Source organism: Erythrolamprus reginae, chromosome 1 (assembly GCF_031021105.1).
Source record: "Erythrolamprus reginae isolate rEryReg1 chromosome 1, rEryReg1.hap1, whole genome shotgun sequence".
Lineage (NCBI taxonomy): Eukaryota > Metazoa > Chordata > Lepidosauria > Squamata > Dipsadidae > Erythrolamprus > Erythrolamprus reginae.
Window position 1 is genome coordinate 221,237,397 of NC_091950.1, and position 12,491 is coordinate 221,249,887.

The window sequence follows — 12,491 nt, forward strand, 5'->3', positions numbered from 1 at the left end:
TCTTGTTTATTTATTTGACTTATATTTATTTATTAGATTTATAGGCCGCCCAAATCTTGATGGACTTTGGGCGGCATATAGCAATCCAGAATATTTAACTTTGGGAGGTCACAGCAATAAGCAATAAACCAAAAGGGTATCACGTCTCTGATGCAACAGATTAACAGAGTTGGAAGGGACTTGCCTATCTTTCTGGATACGAAACTCCCACATATTCTTAGGTTTATTATTCTCCACAATCTTTTATGGAAACTGCTTGATGGCTGGGTGGAGAATTCTGAGAGTTAGAGTCCATACCTCTTTCAGCTGAGATATACTGATCTATCCCCTGGGTTCTATCTGGTATTGTGAGTGGTCCCTGACCAGCTCAGTTAGTCACATATTCTGAGGAGAATGAACTGGGCCTGTGTTGGTACTTTAGTCCAGTGTTCTTGAAAAATGTGTCAGAGAGTGAGAGTGGGGGAGAACTGGAACCCGTGAAACCTGAGGAACCACCAGAGACTGTAGAAACCCCAATGGTGGTAATGTCTGACTCAGAGGAGGAGGGAGACATTGGGGATCAGGAGCTACTATTAGATGTGAGGGTCAGAAGGTCACGAAACAGACAGGAATATCTTTATGGGAAAAGTTCTAGAAGGTAATATCTCTATGAAAGAAAGTCTATACCGTGAATATATCTAGGAAACAGATGACCACACCCAGACAGTATATAAGTGAAGATTTATGGATAAAGAGGTGTGTTTGAATAGTGGTGGTCCTAGATCCAGAGTTCCAGAAATGCTTCACTGGCAAACTGCTATTATCCTTTTAAATTCACTGAGCAGAGATGCAGCTATCTGAGGAAAGCCTGAAGATTCATGAGTATGTGTGTTTGAAGGACATTATATCACTGAGGAATGTCTAAATTAGATTTAACTCGCAGCTGCAACCCACTGTTAGCCAATTTGACCTGAAACTCTGCCAACATGAACTAAAAAACCTGATCATGCTTGAACAAACTCATTTTAAAATATAGATGTGTTTGATTTGAAATCTCTGCAAGTGGATTCTTCTTTGTTCCAATCCAAGTAGCCCCAGAATGGAACATCTGGTTTGGTAAATCCCTGCTTCTATGCATCTGGTGCTTAATGCCTGTTCTTTTATTTTTTAGGGTTTTTTAAAAATTGTCTTTAAACATCATGTCATTTTTACACTGATCTAATCAGGAGATCAAAGGGACTAAAATCAAGAAAAAGAATATAAAATGCAGGCCTTCACTGATGACTTAGTATTTTTTTTTAAAGAATCTGGGGCAGTTTGGGCACTCTGTCTCTTTTTGAGATCGAGTGCCCAAACTGCAATGAAACACCCACATATTTATCTCTGAGTGCCAATAGGACAAATTATGCATACAAATCTAATAAACAATAATAAATAATAAATTACCATATTTTTCAGACTATAAGAGACACCAAGATTGCGAAGAGGTAAGAAAAAAACTTTTGTCCCCCCTGCCTCCCCCCAGGAGCACTTTGCAGGCCTCTCAAACTCTCTGCATACCTGCTTTTTGCAGGGCTCAGATAAGGCACAAACATCCCAATTTTTATGAAAACTGGGTGCCATAGGCTCACCATCACAGGGCTAGAGGATGGGCTTAATATCTCTATAGTCCATGTGGCTTAAAGGTAGCCTTGGCTTCTGCTTAGGAAACACACAACTAGCAGCAGCTGTAGCACTCCACTAGCAGTAAGAACTAGAAGGGACCTTGGAGGTCTCTGCAACCTTAAAACACTCCAAGAGCCCTTTGTACCTGCACTTTCCCACAGTAAAGAAAACACCAGGACTTCAGAACCTGGATGGGCATGGCCAACATCTCTCCCACCCAGTCATATGAACCTCTCCAGCCACAAGTGGGTGAATTTTATGGATCCCAGTGTTTTCTGTGGGAAATGTCTTCCTTCCTTCTTTCCTTCCTTTCTTCCCTCCTTCCTCTTCACTTTTTTCCCTCCCTCTCTTTCCCTTTTCTTTCTTCCTTTCTCTCCACTTCTCTCTTTCTTTTCCCTGTTCCCTCTCTCTTATTCTATGTGTATCTCTCCCTCTCTCCCCCTTCTCTCTTTCATTTATTTCTCTCTCTCCTACTTTTTGCTCTCATTTCACTCACTTTCATTTGTTTTTCTCTTTCCTCTCTCTCTGTCCTTTTTTCTTTCTCTCCCTTTCTCTCTCATTTGTTTTCCTTTCCCCCTCTCATTCTCTCTCTCTCAATCTTTCTCTCATTTTTCTCCTGTCTCTCTCACTTGACTATTTCCTCTACCTCATTCTTTCCCTCCATCATTTTATCTTTACTCTCTCTTTCTCCCTTTCTCTCATTCCCTCCCCCTCACTCCCCCCTTTTATTTCCATCCCTGTCTCCTCCCCCCGTTTGTGTGTGTGTGTGTGTGTGTGTGTATTTGTGTGTGTGTGTGTTCACTCTTGAACCATTTCCAAAACAGGTGAAGGCTGGTTTTTCTCTACTTCTTTGGATGCTTTTAACCATATGATTTAAATCAAGAATCATTTTTCTCTCTCTTTTGTTTCTCTCTCTTTCCTCTCATTCTCTGCCTCCATCATTTTCTCTTTTTCTCCTGATTTTGCTCTCATCTCTCTCTTTCTCTCCCTTCCTTCTCACTCTTTTTCCTTCTCTCCCTTTCTCTCATTTGTTTCTTTTTCCTCCCCCTCGTTCTTTCCCTCCATCATTTTCTCATTTTTTTCTTCTCCTTTCTCTCTCTCATTCCCTGCCACTCTTACTTCCCCCCTCTCTTTACCTCTCATCTCCCTGGCTCCATCTATGTCTCTCCCTCCCTTTGCCTCTTTTTTTCTCTATCTCGGCTTCTTCCCGGGGGGACCGCAGGATTGGCGGGTGGGGGCTCCCTGCACCTTTCCTTCCCGGGCCATGTGGGGGCTATGGCTCCAGAGGCTGTGGCACCCCCGCCAAGAAAAGAGAGCAACCTGAGAATCAGCAGGGGTGGGTGTCTCCAGAGCTAAGAACGGGAGAAGCCCTAGGGAAGCTGAAGCTGCAGCAGTGGCTGTCTTGAAACCTCAGCGCCCTGCCAATCCCGGTGGAAACGACTGCAACCCCAAGGAAGCTGCCACCCCCCTGGCTTGCGCTACCTGCCCCCGTTGACTCCAAGCCATAGTGCGTCTGCCGCAGGCAAGTGGGAGCCAGGGAATGAAAGCTGGGCAGGTGGCAGCTTGCTCGGTGTTGTGACAGATTCCAGGAACAGCACGAGAGGTGCAGTGGTTTCAGACACTGCTCCCGATCTGGCTTTCCATGCCAAGATAGCCACTGCTACGGCTTCAGCCGCCGCACAGAGTGCCTGCCAGGCAGAAGGGGGGTAGGAGCAGAGCGCTCCTCGACGATGCACAGGGGATGAAACCTCTGTGCCCCGTGCCCTGCCAATCTCAATGGAATCGGCCACGTTGCCAAGCAAGCTGCTCCTGCCTGCCCAACTTGTGCTCTCCCGGCCACCACTGACTAAGAACCATATTGCAGCTTGCTTGGCGCAGCAGCTGATTCCATTGAGATTGGCAGCGGCAGGGCGCAGAGGCTTCATCTGCCGCATCCAACCCAGCTCTCTGTGCTCAGCCCCTGCACCCGTTCTGCTTTGCAGCCACTCTATTTTTTTTTTTTAAAAAAACAAGTTTCTTTTTATTTTTAAAAGGAAAAAATATATATCATATATACATTGTTAAACAGGTCATACTCCATTTCTATTACATCTTATATCATCACTTCTTATACTTAGTGTTATATTAGACTATATACATTCACATATATGAAACAAATGTAAGTACCTTAGATTTTATAAATAGTGATTGAACAGAAATACAGTAGTACCTCGACTTACGAATTTTATTGGTGCGGGAAGGAGGCTCGTAAGTCGAAAAGCTCGTATGACGAAACATTGTTTCCCATAGGAAACAATGTAAAGTCAATTAATCCGTGCAACCAAAAAAAAAACGCAAAAAAAAACGCTGCCGCCCGGCTGTCACCTTTTAAAACAGCCCGGGGGCTGTTTTAAAAGGTGACTGCCGGGCGGGGGGGGGGGCCCTTCCCAGCAGCCTCCCGAACCCCGAACCCGGAAGTTTGGCAAAAGTTCGGAGTTCGGGAGGCTCCGGGCCGCATTCGCCTTCCTCCGCCACCACCAGCATCCAGCTCTTCATCCGCTTCTCGCTTCTCTACAAAATGACAGCCGGGCGGCGGCTGGCGGCGGCAGAGGAAGGCGAATGTGGCTTGGAAGCGGGGGTGTGTGAACGTCTTTGGCCACTTAGCTCTTCCTCCGAAAGGAAAGCGTGGAGGCTGCCTCTCTCCTCCCATATTCCGCCCCCCCTCCCAGCTTCCAAGCCGCATTTGCCTTCCTCCGCCGCCGCCAGGCTCCGCCCGGCTGTCATTTTGTAGAGAAGCGAGAAGCGGAGGAAGAGCTGGATGCTGGTGGTGGCGGAGGAAGGCGAATGCAGCTTGCAAACTGGGAGGGGGGCGGAATATGGGAGGAGAGAAGCAGCCTCCACGCTTTCCTTTCGGAGGAAGAGCTAAGTGGCCAAAGACGTTCCGCCCCCTCCCAGCTTCCAAGCCGCATTTGCCTTCCTCCGCCGCCGCCAGCATCCAGCTCTTCCTCCGCTTCTCGCTTCTCTACAAAATGACAGCCGGGCGGAGGCTGGCGGCGGCGGAGGAAGGCGAATGCGGCTTGGAAGCTGGGAGGGGGGCGGAATGTCTTTGGCCACTTAGCTCTTCCTCCGAAAGGAAAGCATGGAGGTTGCCTCTCTCCTCCCATATTCCGCGAATGCGGCTTGGAAGCTGGGAGGGGGGCGGAATATGGGAGGAGAGAGGCAACCTCCATGCTTTCCTTTCGGAGGAAGAGCTAAGTGGCCAAAGACATTCCGCCCCCCTCCCAGCTTCCAAGCCGCATTCGCCTTCCTCCGCCGCCGCCAGCCTATTGGATCAATTCCAAATTAAATGATAACTGTTGCAACTGTAAGAAACAGGCAGGTACTTTTTTTTTACATGTGGTGGTCCTGCCCCAAAATTCAAAATGTTTGAAAAAAATACGCATAGATGGCTCACATCCAGCTCTTCCTCCGCTTCTTGCTTCTCTACAAAATGACAGCCGGGCGGAGCCCGGCGGCGGCGGAAGGAAGCAGAGGCGCCACCGCACCGGCCCCCTCAGGCCGCTCCGTCCGGGATGGGGCTCCTCCGGAGGGACGCACGGGGGCTCCAGAGGAGCCCCATCCCGGACGGAGCGGCTTGAGGGGGCTGGTGCGGCGGCGCGTTCGCCTCCTTCCGCGCCCCGCCCTCGCTCAGCAATCGGCCCGGCAAGACCTGCCTCTGACTCATCCTTCTTCCTGAGAGTTCCCTCGCGTACGGTTTGGGATGCCGGCTTTGGCGGGTGAAGGTGGCTGGGCCGCTGACAGGACAGGCGGTGAGCGCTCGTATCCCGAATTTGGGCTCGTAAGTAGAATAAAAATATCTCTCCCCTCCTAGCTCGCATCTCGAAATGCTCGTATATAGAGCAGCTCGTATGTTGAGGTTCTACTGTAGTTGTTTCATTAGTCTATGTATTTTTATATTCCTATAATTATTTTTTACCCATATGTATACACTGATACTCTGTATTGTTAGATTTGGTTTTATTATGGATCCATTCATGCCATTTTTTATTGCATTCGTCATTCCGTCCATTTCCGCACATCTATAGATTTTTTTCTATAATTAGATTGTTGGGTGGAATCTGATCTTTTTTCCATATTTGTGCAATTGAGATTCTTGCCACAGTGATTATATGCGTCATGAGAAAAAGCGTTTTGGGGGGGTATTGTTTTTTCCAGATTCCTAGAAGCATTCCTTCTGGTGTTAATTCTATCTCCTCATTTGTAATTTCTGTGAGCCATCTATGCGTATTTTTTTCAAACATTTTGAATTTTGGGGCAGGACCACCACATGTAAAAAAAAAGTACCTGCCTGTTTCTTACAGTTGCAACAGTTATCATTTAATTTGGAATTGATCTTTGCGAGTCTTGATGGGGACAAGTACCATCTGTAAAAGATTTTATAGAAGTTTTGTTTATAAGTAGCTGACAATGTAATTTTACATATAATATTCCATGATTTCTCCCAGTTCGCTAAGTGTATATTATGTTGGATGTTTTTTGCCCACACGATCATGGGGTCTTTAACTATATCTTCTGGTCTGTCATGATCAAAAAGTTGTTGATAAATTTTAGAGATTAATCTCTCTTCCTGCCTTTCAATATTTTATCTAGGGTGTTAAATAAAGTATCGATGCCAGGGGCTTCCTTATCCTTGATATATATAGATTTTATTTTTAAATATATCCAGCAGTCTAACTTATTGTTGTGTAGTTCAAGTTCTTGCCTAGTTTTTAGGTCTCCGTTTGGATGTAAAATGTCCTTATATTTTAATGTTTTAGTGGGATCAATCAGGTTTGGATAAACAATGGCTTCCATTATAAATAACCATCTGAGAATTTTTATATAATATTTCTTTTTAATTTCATACCAGATTTTTAATAGAGATTTTCTAATTAAATGCCGAATCTCACTGAACACTTGTAAGAGCTCATATTAAGACTTACAAAGTGGCGCTCAAGGCGGCAATATGCGTGTATCATGCCACCTTGATTGCATCAGTGGAATCTTGCCCGGCTGCTCTGTTTAGGGTAACCTGCTCCCTTCTTAACCAGGGGGGAGTTGGGGAGCCCTTGCAGAGTAATGCCGAGGATTTTAACACATTTTTCGCTGATAAAGTTGCTCGGATCTGGGCGGACCTCGACTCCGATTGGATAACAGAATCGACTGATAATGAGTCAGTCGAGGTGACTGGGGCCCGTCCTTGTCCATCTGTCTGGGAAGAGTTTGATCTGGTGACACCTGATGAAGTGGATAAGGCCATTGGAGCCACCTGTTTGCTCGATCCGTGTCCCTCCTGGCTTGTTTCGGCCAGCAGGGAGGTGACACAGATCTGGATCCAGGAGATTGTCAATGCTTCCTTGGGGAGGGGGTCCTTTCCAGCTCCTTACAAGGAGGCACTTGTGTGCCCCCTCCTGAAGAAGCCTTCCCTGGACCCACCATTCTCAACAACTATTGTCCAGTCTCCAACCTTCCCTTTATGGGGAAGGTTGTTGAGAAGGTGGTTGTGCTCCAGCTCCAATGGTCCTTGGAAGAAGCCGATTATCTAGGCCCTCAACAGTTGGGTTTTGGGGGATGGGCGGGGTCAATGACCACGACAACACAGAGCTTCCCTTGCTCTCATGAGGGTAGCTCTGAATCTCCACCGTCTGGGGGTCTCAGTTCTTCTGAACCGAGCCCTCTGCAAGGAGGTGACGTAGGGGATGCTGGTGGTGGTCTGATTGGGGGATCAGCAAACCCCCATTGGACGAACCGGCCTGTCTCGCGCCGGCAGTGGTGCGAAGTCGGCCAGACAGCAATGGCTGTGCCAACAATAGTCGTGGAAAGACAACGCAATGCAGGAGATGAAAGAAGATCGGTAACATCTGGGAAGAGAAAAAAAGCTTGAGCATAGGCGAAGTGAAGAAGTACCTAACGGTGTGCTGGTGAAAATGGAGTGCTAAAGACTTTTTAAAAGATTTTTGGAGAATTGTTTACCAAAAGGAAAAAGAAAAGCTGGAAGTGGGAACGTAGCGGCTGCTTAATAATGGAGGTGTGCAGCAAAAGCTATGATTCAGCAAATTGCCCACTATTTTCTCTTCTGCTTTGAAAGGCTTTAAAGGCTGTGTAAAATTTGGAACTTGGCTTTGATTTGATTTGGATGATATTTGGACTTTTTTTGGTTCTTTTTCTTGTCAGAATTATTTCCCTCCATATTTAAGAAAGTAACATATTGGTGTGGATTTGGTCTGCCGTCTTTTTGTTTTGAGGAGCTACTGTATTGCGATTCAAGATTTGCATTTCTATACATAAAAGAAGCTAACAGAGGATTAGCAAATGGTTGTTTATTGGTTGTTTATCTTGCAAGGATGGACTCTCTTTGTGATATTCTTTTTTAAAAAAAATATTTTTTATTAATTATTTACACAGAAACAAGACAAATACAATGCAAAGAAAAGAAAACAATAAATCAATACACACAGTACACAAGAGAGGGAAGAAAGAAAAAAAGAAGGAAAAAAAACTTAATAAATGATAACAAAACATGTTTTTGCCAGCCTACAGATTGGCATTGTTACTACAGCTTTCACTATTGTTTACTATGTTCATATCTTTACAAGAATCTTGGTCATGTATATTTCACTCTTGTATCCAATATTTTATAATAAAGGAATAACAACGGGTAACAAGATTGCTAGGAAATAACATATTTGACTGCATTGTAAGTGTTTAAAGTTTTAAATATTTTTTTTGGTCGACCCAGTTATACCATCTTTTCCACGTCTGGTAGAATTCTGTATTATCTTTTTGTCTAATTTCCATTATCAATTTATCCATCTCAGCAATTTCAAAGATTTTATTTATTATATTTAAAGTTGATGGAACATTATTTAGTGTCCAATTTTGCGCAAATATGATTCTGGCCGCGGTAGTTATGTATCTATTAGGTATCTGTTCTCTTTTGCTATCTTTTGCCTGATAATTCCGAGCAAGTATAACTCTGGTTTAGTGGAATTTGTAATTTGTTATTTGCTCTAAAAGGCTTTTGATTTTAGTCAAGTATTTTCTGGCATTGGGGCAAGTCCACCATGTATGGTAGAAGGTTCCAATTTTCTTTAGGCACTTCTAGCATGTTGGTGATCTATTTGGGAACATTTTAGAAAGTCGGGCAGGTGGCAAATGCCACATGTAAAACATTTTATAGATATTCTCTTTATATGTTGAAGATGTTGTCAATTTATAATTAGTAAATATATATAATCCCCACTCATCAATACTAATAGTGTATCCAAAATTTTGGGCCCATGCTATCATGGGCCCTTTGACCTGATCTTCCATCATTTCAACATTAAGGAGTTGTTTATAAAATTTTGAGACCAATTTTTCTTCTGGACCGAATAATATTTTATCTACCTGTAATTGATTTCTCCGTTGGAATCCTATTTTCTTATCTTGATTGTATTTTAACTGTATTTTTAGGTAGTGGATCCAGTCTATATTAATCCCTTTATCTCGTAATCCTTGGATTTTATGTAATTGGGAATCATCATTTAATAATTGCTCGTATGTTAAAATTTTATTTATATCTAATGTATTTGGGTAAAATATTGCTTCTGTTGGTGATATCCAATTTGGTAGTTGTGTATAGTGTTGCCCTTTGATTTTTAACCAAATTTCTATTAATTTTTTCCTTATGTAGTGTTGTTTGAAATAGCTATGTGTTTTGTTTTTTGCACCAAACAGATAGGAGTGCCATCCAAATTCCAAATTGAAGCCCTCTATTTGCAATAATCTTCTATCTCTTAAGATTATCCAATCTTTAATCCAGGTCATGGCTGTGGCCTGTTGATATAATCTCCAGTTTGGTAACCCCATCCCTCCTCTTGTCTTATGATCCTGTAGATATCTTAATTTGATTCTAGCTTTCTTTTTGACCCAGATGAATTTGTGAATTATTTTGTCGAGAGTGTCAAAAAAGTTTTTGTTTAATTTAATAGTGGCTGTTTGAAACAAATATAATAATTTTGGGAGTGCATTCATCTTTATTAAAGCGATTTTGCCAAGAAGTGATAGTTGAAGTTTTGTCCATTTATCTAGGTCCGTTTTTGCTCTTTCAATTATTATGTCATAGTTGTCTCTTTTTATTGTTGAACATTTCGATGTAAGTGTTAATCCTAAGTACCTAACCTTTTTAACTATATTTACACCAATGGAGTTCTCTAATTTTTCGTTTTGCTTAATTGTCATATATTATTTTAGTTTTGGTTTTATTAATTTTAAGTCCCGCAACTTTTCCGAACCTTTCAATCTCATCAGAGGATAATAGCATTTTCTAGAGGCTCTTCAAGAATGAAGGCCATATCGTCAGTGTACGCTTGTAGTGCGGTAGAAGGCGGTTCCAGATGTATTATGGCCCAATGCCATGTAGGGCCTTAAAGGTCATTACCAACACTTTGAATTGTGACCAGAAACCGATCGGCAGCAAGTGCAGGCCACAGAGTGTTGCAGAAATGTGGGCGAATCTAGGAAGCCCCACGATGGCTCTCGCGGCCACATTCTGCACAATCTGAAGTTTCCGAACACTTTTCAAAAGTAGCCCCATGTAGAGAACGTTGCAGTAATCGAACCTCGAGGTGATGAGGGCATGAGTGACTGTGAGCAATGACTCCCTGTCCAAATAGGGCAGCAACTGGTGCACCAGGCAAACCTGGGCAAACACCCTCCTCGCCACAGCCGAAAGATGATGTTCCAATGTCAGCTGTGGATCGAGGAGGACGCCCAATTTGCGGACCCTCTCTGAGGGGGTCAATAGTTCCTCCCCCGGGTTATGGACAGACAGATGGAATTGTCCTTGGGAGGCAAGACCCACAGCCACTCCGTCTTGTCTGGGTTGAGTTTGAGTTTGTTGACACCCATCCAGGCCCCAACAGCCTCCAGGCACCGGCACATCACTTCCACTGCTTCATTGACTGGACATGGGGTAGAGATGTATAGCTGGGTATCATCGGCGTATTGATGATACCTCACCCCATGCCCTTGGATGATCTCACCCAGCGGTTTCATGTGGATATTAAATAGCAGGGGGGAGAGGACCGACCCCTGAGGCACCCCACAAGGGAGAGACCTAGAGGTCAACCTCTGACCCCCCCACTAACACTAACTGTGACCAACCGGAGAGGTAGGAGGAGAACCACTGAAGAACAGTGCCTCCCACTCCCAACCCCTCCAGCCAGTGCAGAAGGATACCATGGTCAATGGTATCGAAAGCCACTGAGAGGTCAAGAAGCACCAGGATAGAGGACAAGCCCCAGTCCCGGGCCCGCCAGAGATCATCCATCAACGTGACCAAAGCAGTTTCCGTGCTGTAGCCGGGCCTGAATCCAGACTGCTGAGGACCTAGGTAATCGGCTTCTTCCAAGGACCGCTGGAGTTGGAGCGCCACCACCTTCTCAACAACCTTCCCCATAAAGGGAAGGTTGGAGACTGGACGGTAGTTATTAAACACGGCTGGGTCCAGGAAAGGCTTCTTGAGGCGTGAGCGCACAAGTGCCTCCTTATAAAGGGCCGGAAAGGACCCCCTCCCCAAGGAGGCGTTGACAATCTCCTGGGCCCAGCTCCTTGTCACTTCTCGGCTGGCCGAAACCAACCAAGAGGGACACGGATCCAGTAGACAGGTGGCGGAAATCACAGCTCCAATGGCCTTGTCCACTTCATCAGGTGTCACCAAGTCAAATTCCTCCCAGACTGATGGACAAAAACGTTTAGCCCCAGTCACCTCGACTGACTCATTGTCAGCCAATACTGCTATGCAATTGGAGTTGAGATCAGCCCGGATCCGAGCGACTTTATCAGCGAAAAACGAGTTAAATTCCTCGGCACTACCCTGTAAGGGCTCCCCAACTCCCCCCTGATTTAGAAGGGAGCGAGTCACCCTAAACAGAGTGGCCGGGCAAGATTCCGCTGATGCAATCAAGGCGGCATGGTATGCGCATCTTGCCGCCTTGAGCGCCACTTTGTAGGTCTTAATAAAAGCTCTTACAAGTGTTCGGTTGGATTCAGACTTACTTTTCCTCCATCACTTCTCTAGACGTCTCTTCTGGCGTTTCAACTCCCGGAGCTCCTTGTTGAACCATGGAGCTCTACGGGGTCTAGTGCCACAGAGAGGTCACAAAGGCGCAATTCGGTCGAGAGCCTCCGCTGCAGCCTTGTTCCAGGCCTCAGGAAGAGACTCTGCCGAGCTGTGGACGAATGAATCTGGTAAAACCCCAAGCGCCCTCTGAAAGCCCTCAGGGTCCATCAGGCGTCTGGGGTGGGACCTCCTAATCGGTTCTGCCTCCCTACGGGGGAGGATTGGAGCCAGGAAATCAAGCCGCAGTAGAAAATGATCTGACCATGACAAAGGCAATGCTTCTAAGCCCCTTAGTCTCAGACCATTATTCAATTGCTCCGAGAGGAATATCATATCGGGTGTGTGTCCACCCTCGTGAGTCGGACTCTGAACTACTTAGGTCAGGTCCATGGCTGTCATGGTGGCCATGAACTCCTGTGCCAATCCAGAGGAACCGCCGAGTGATGGCAGATTGGAGTCCCCCAGGACAATAAGTCCGGGGAACTCCACCGCCAACCCGGCCACCTCCTCGAGCAGCACAGGCAGGGCTGTTGACACACAGCTGGGAGGCAGGTACGTGAGTAACAAGCCCAGTTAGCTTATCTATATTCCTATCCGCTCTTTCTTTACCTATTTTATATGCCAACCACCTGCCTGGCTTATTTGCATTTTCGAAAAAGTTTTGTTTTGTTCTTTTCAATTTCTTTGCCAGTTCCTCTTGCATTATTATATTGATTTTGTATTG

The 12,491-nt window shown here is 45.2% G+C and overlaps 1 protein-coding gene across 4 annotated transcripts in view; it reads right to left on the reverse strand.

Moving 5' to 3' along the window:
• The window catches only part of SH3BP4 (SH3 domain binding protein 4), a 193,480-nt gene that overhangs the window by 138,190 nt on the left and 42,799 nt on the right, over positions 1 to 12,491 (reverse strand). The gene's annotated exons all lie outside the window — the stretch shown is intronic.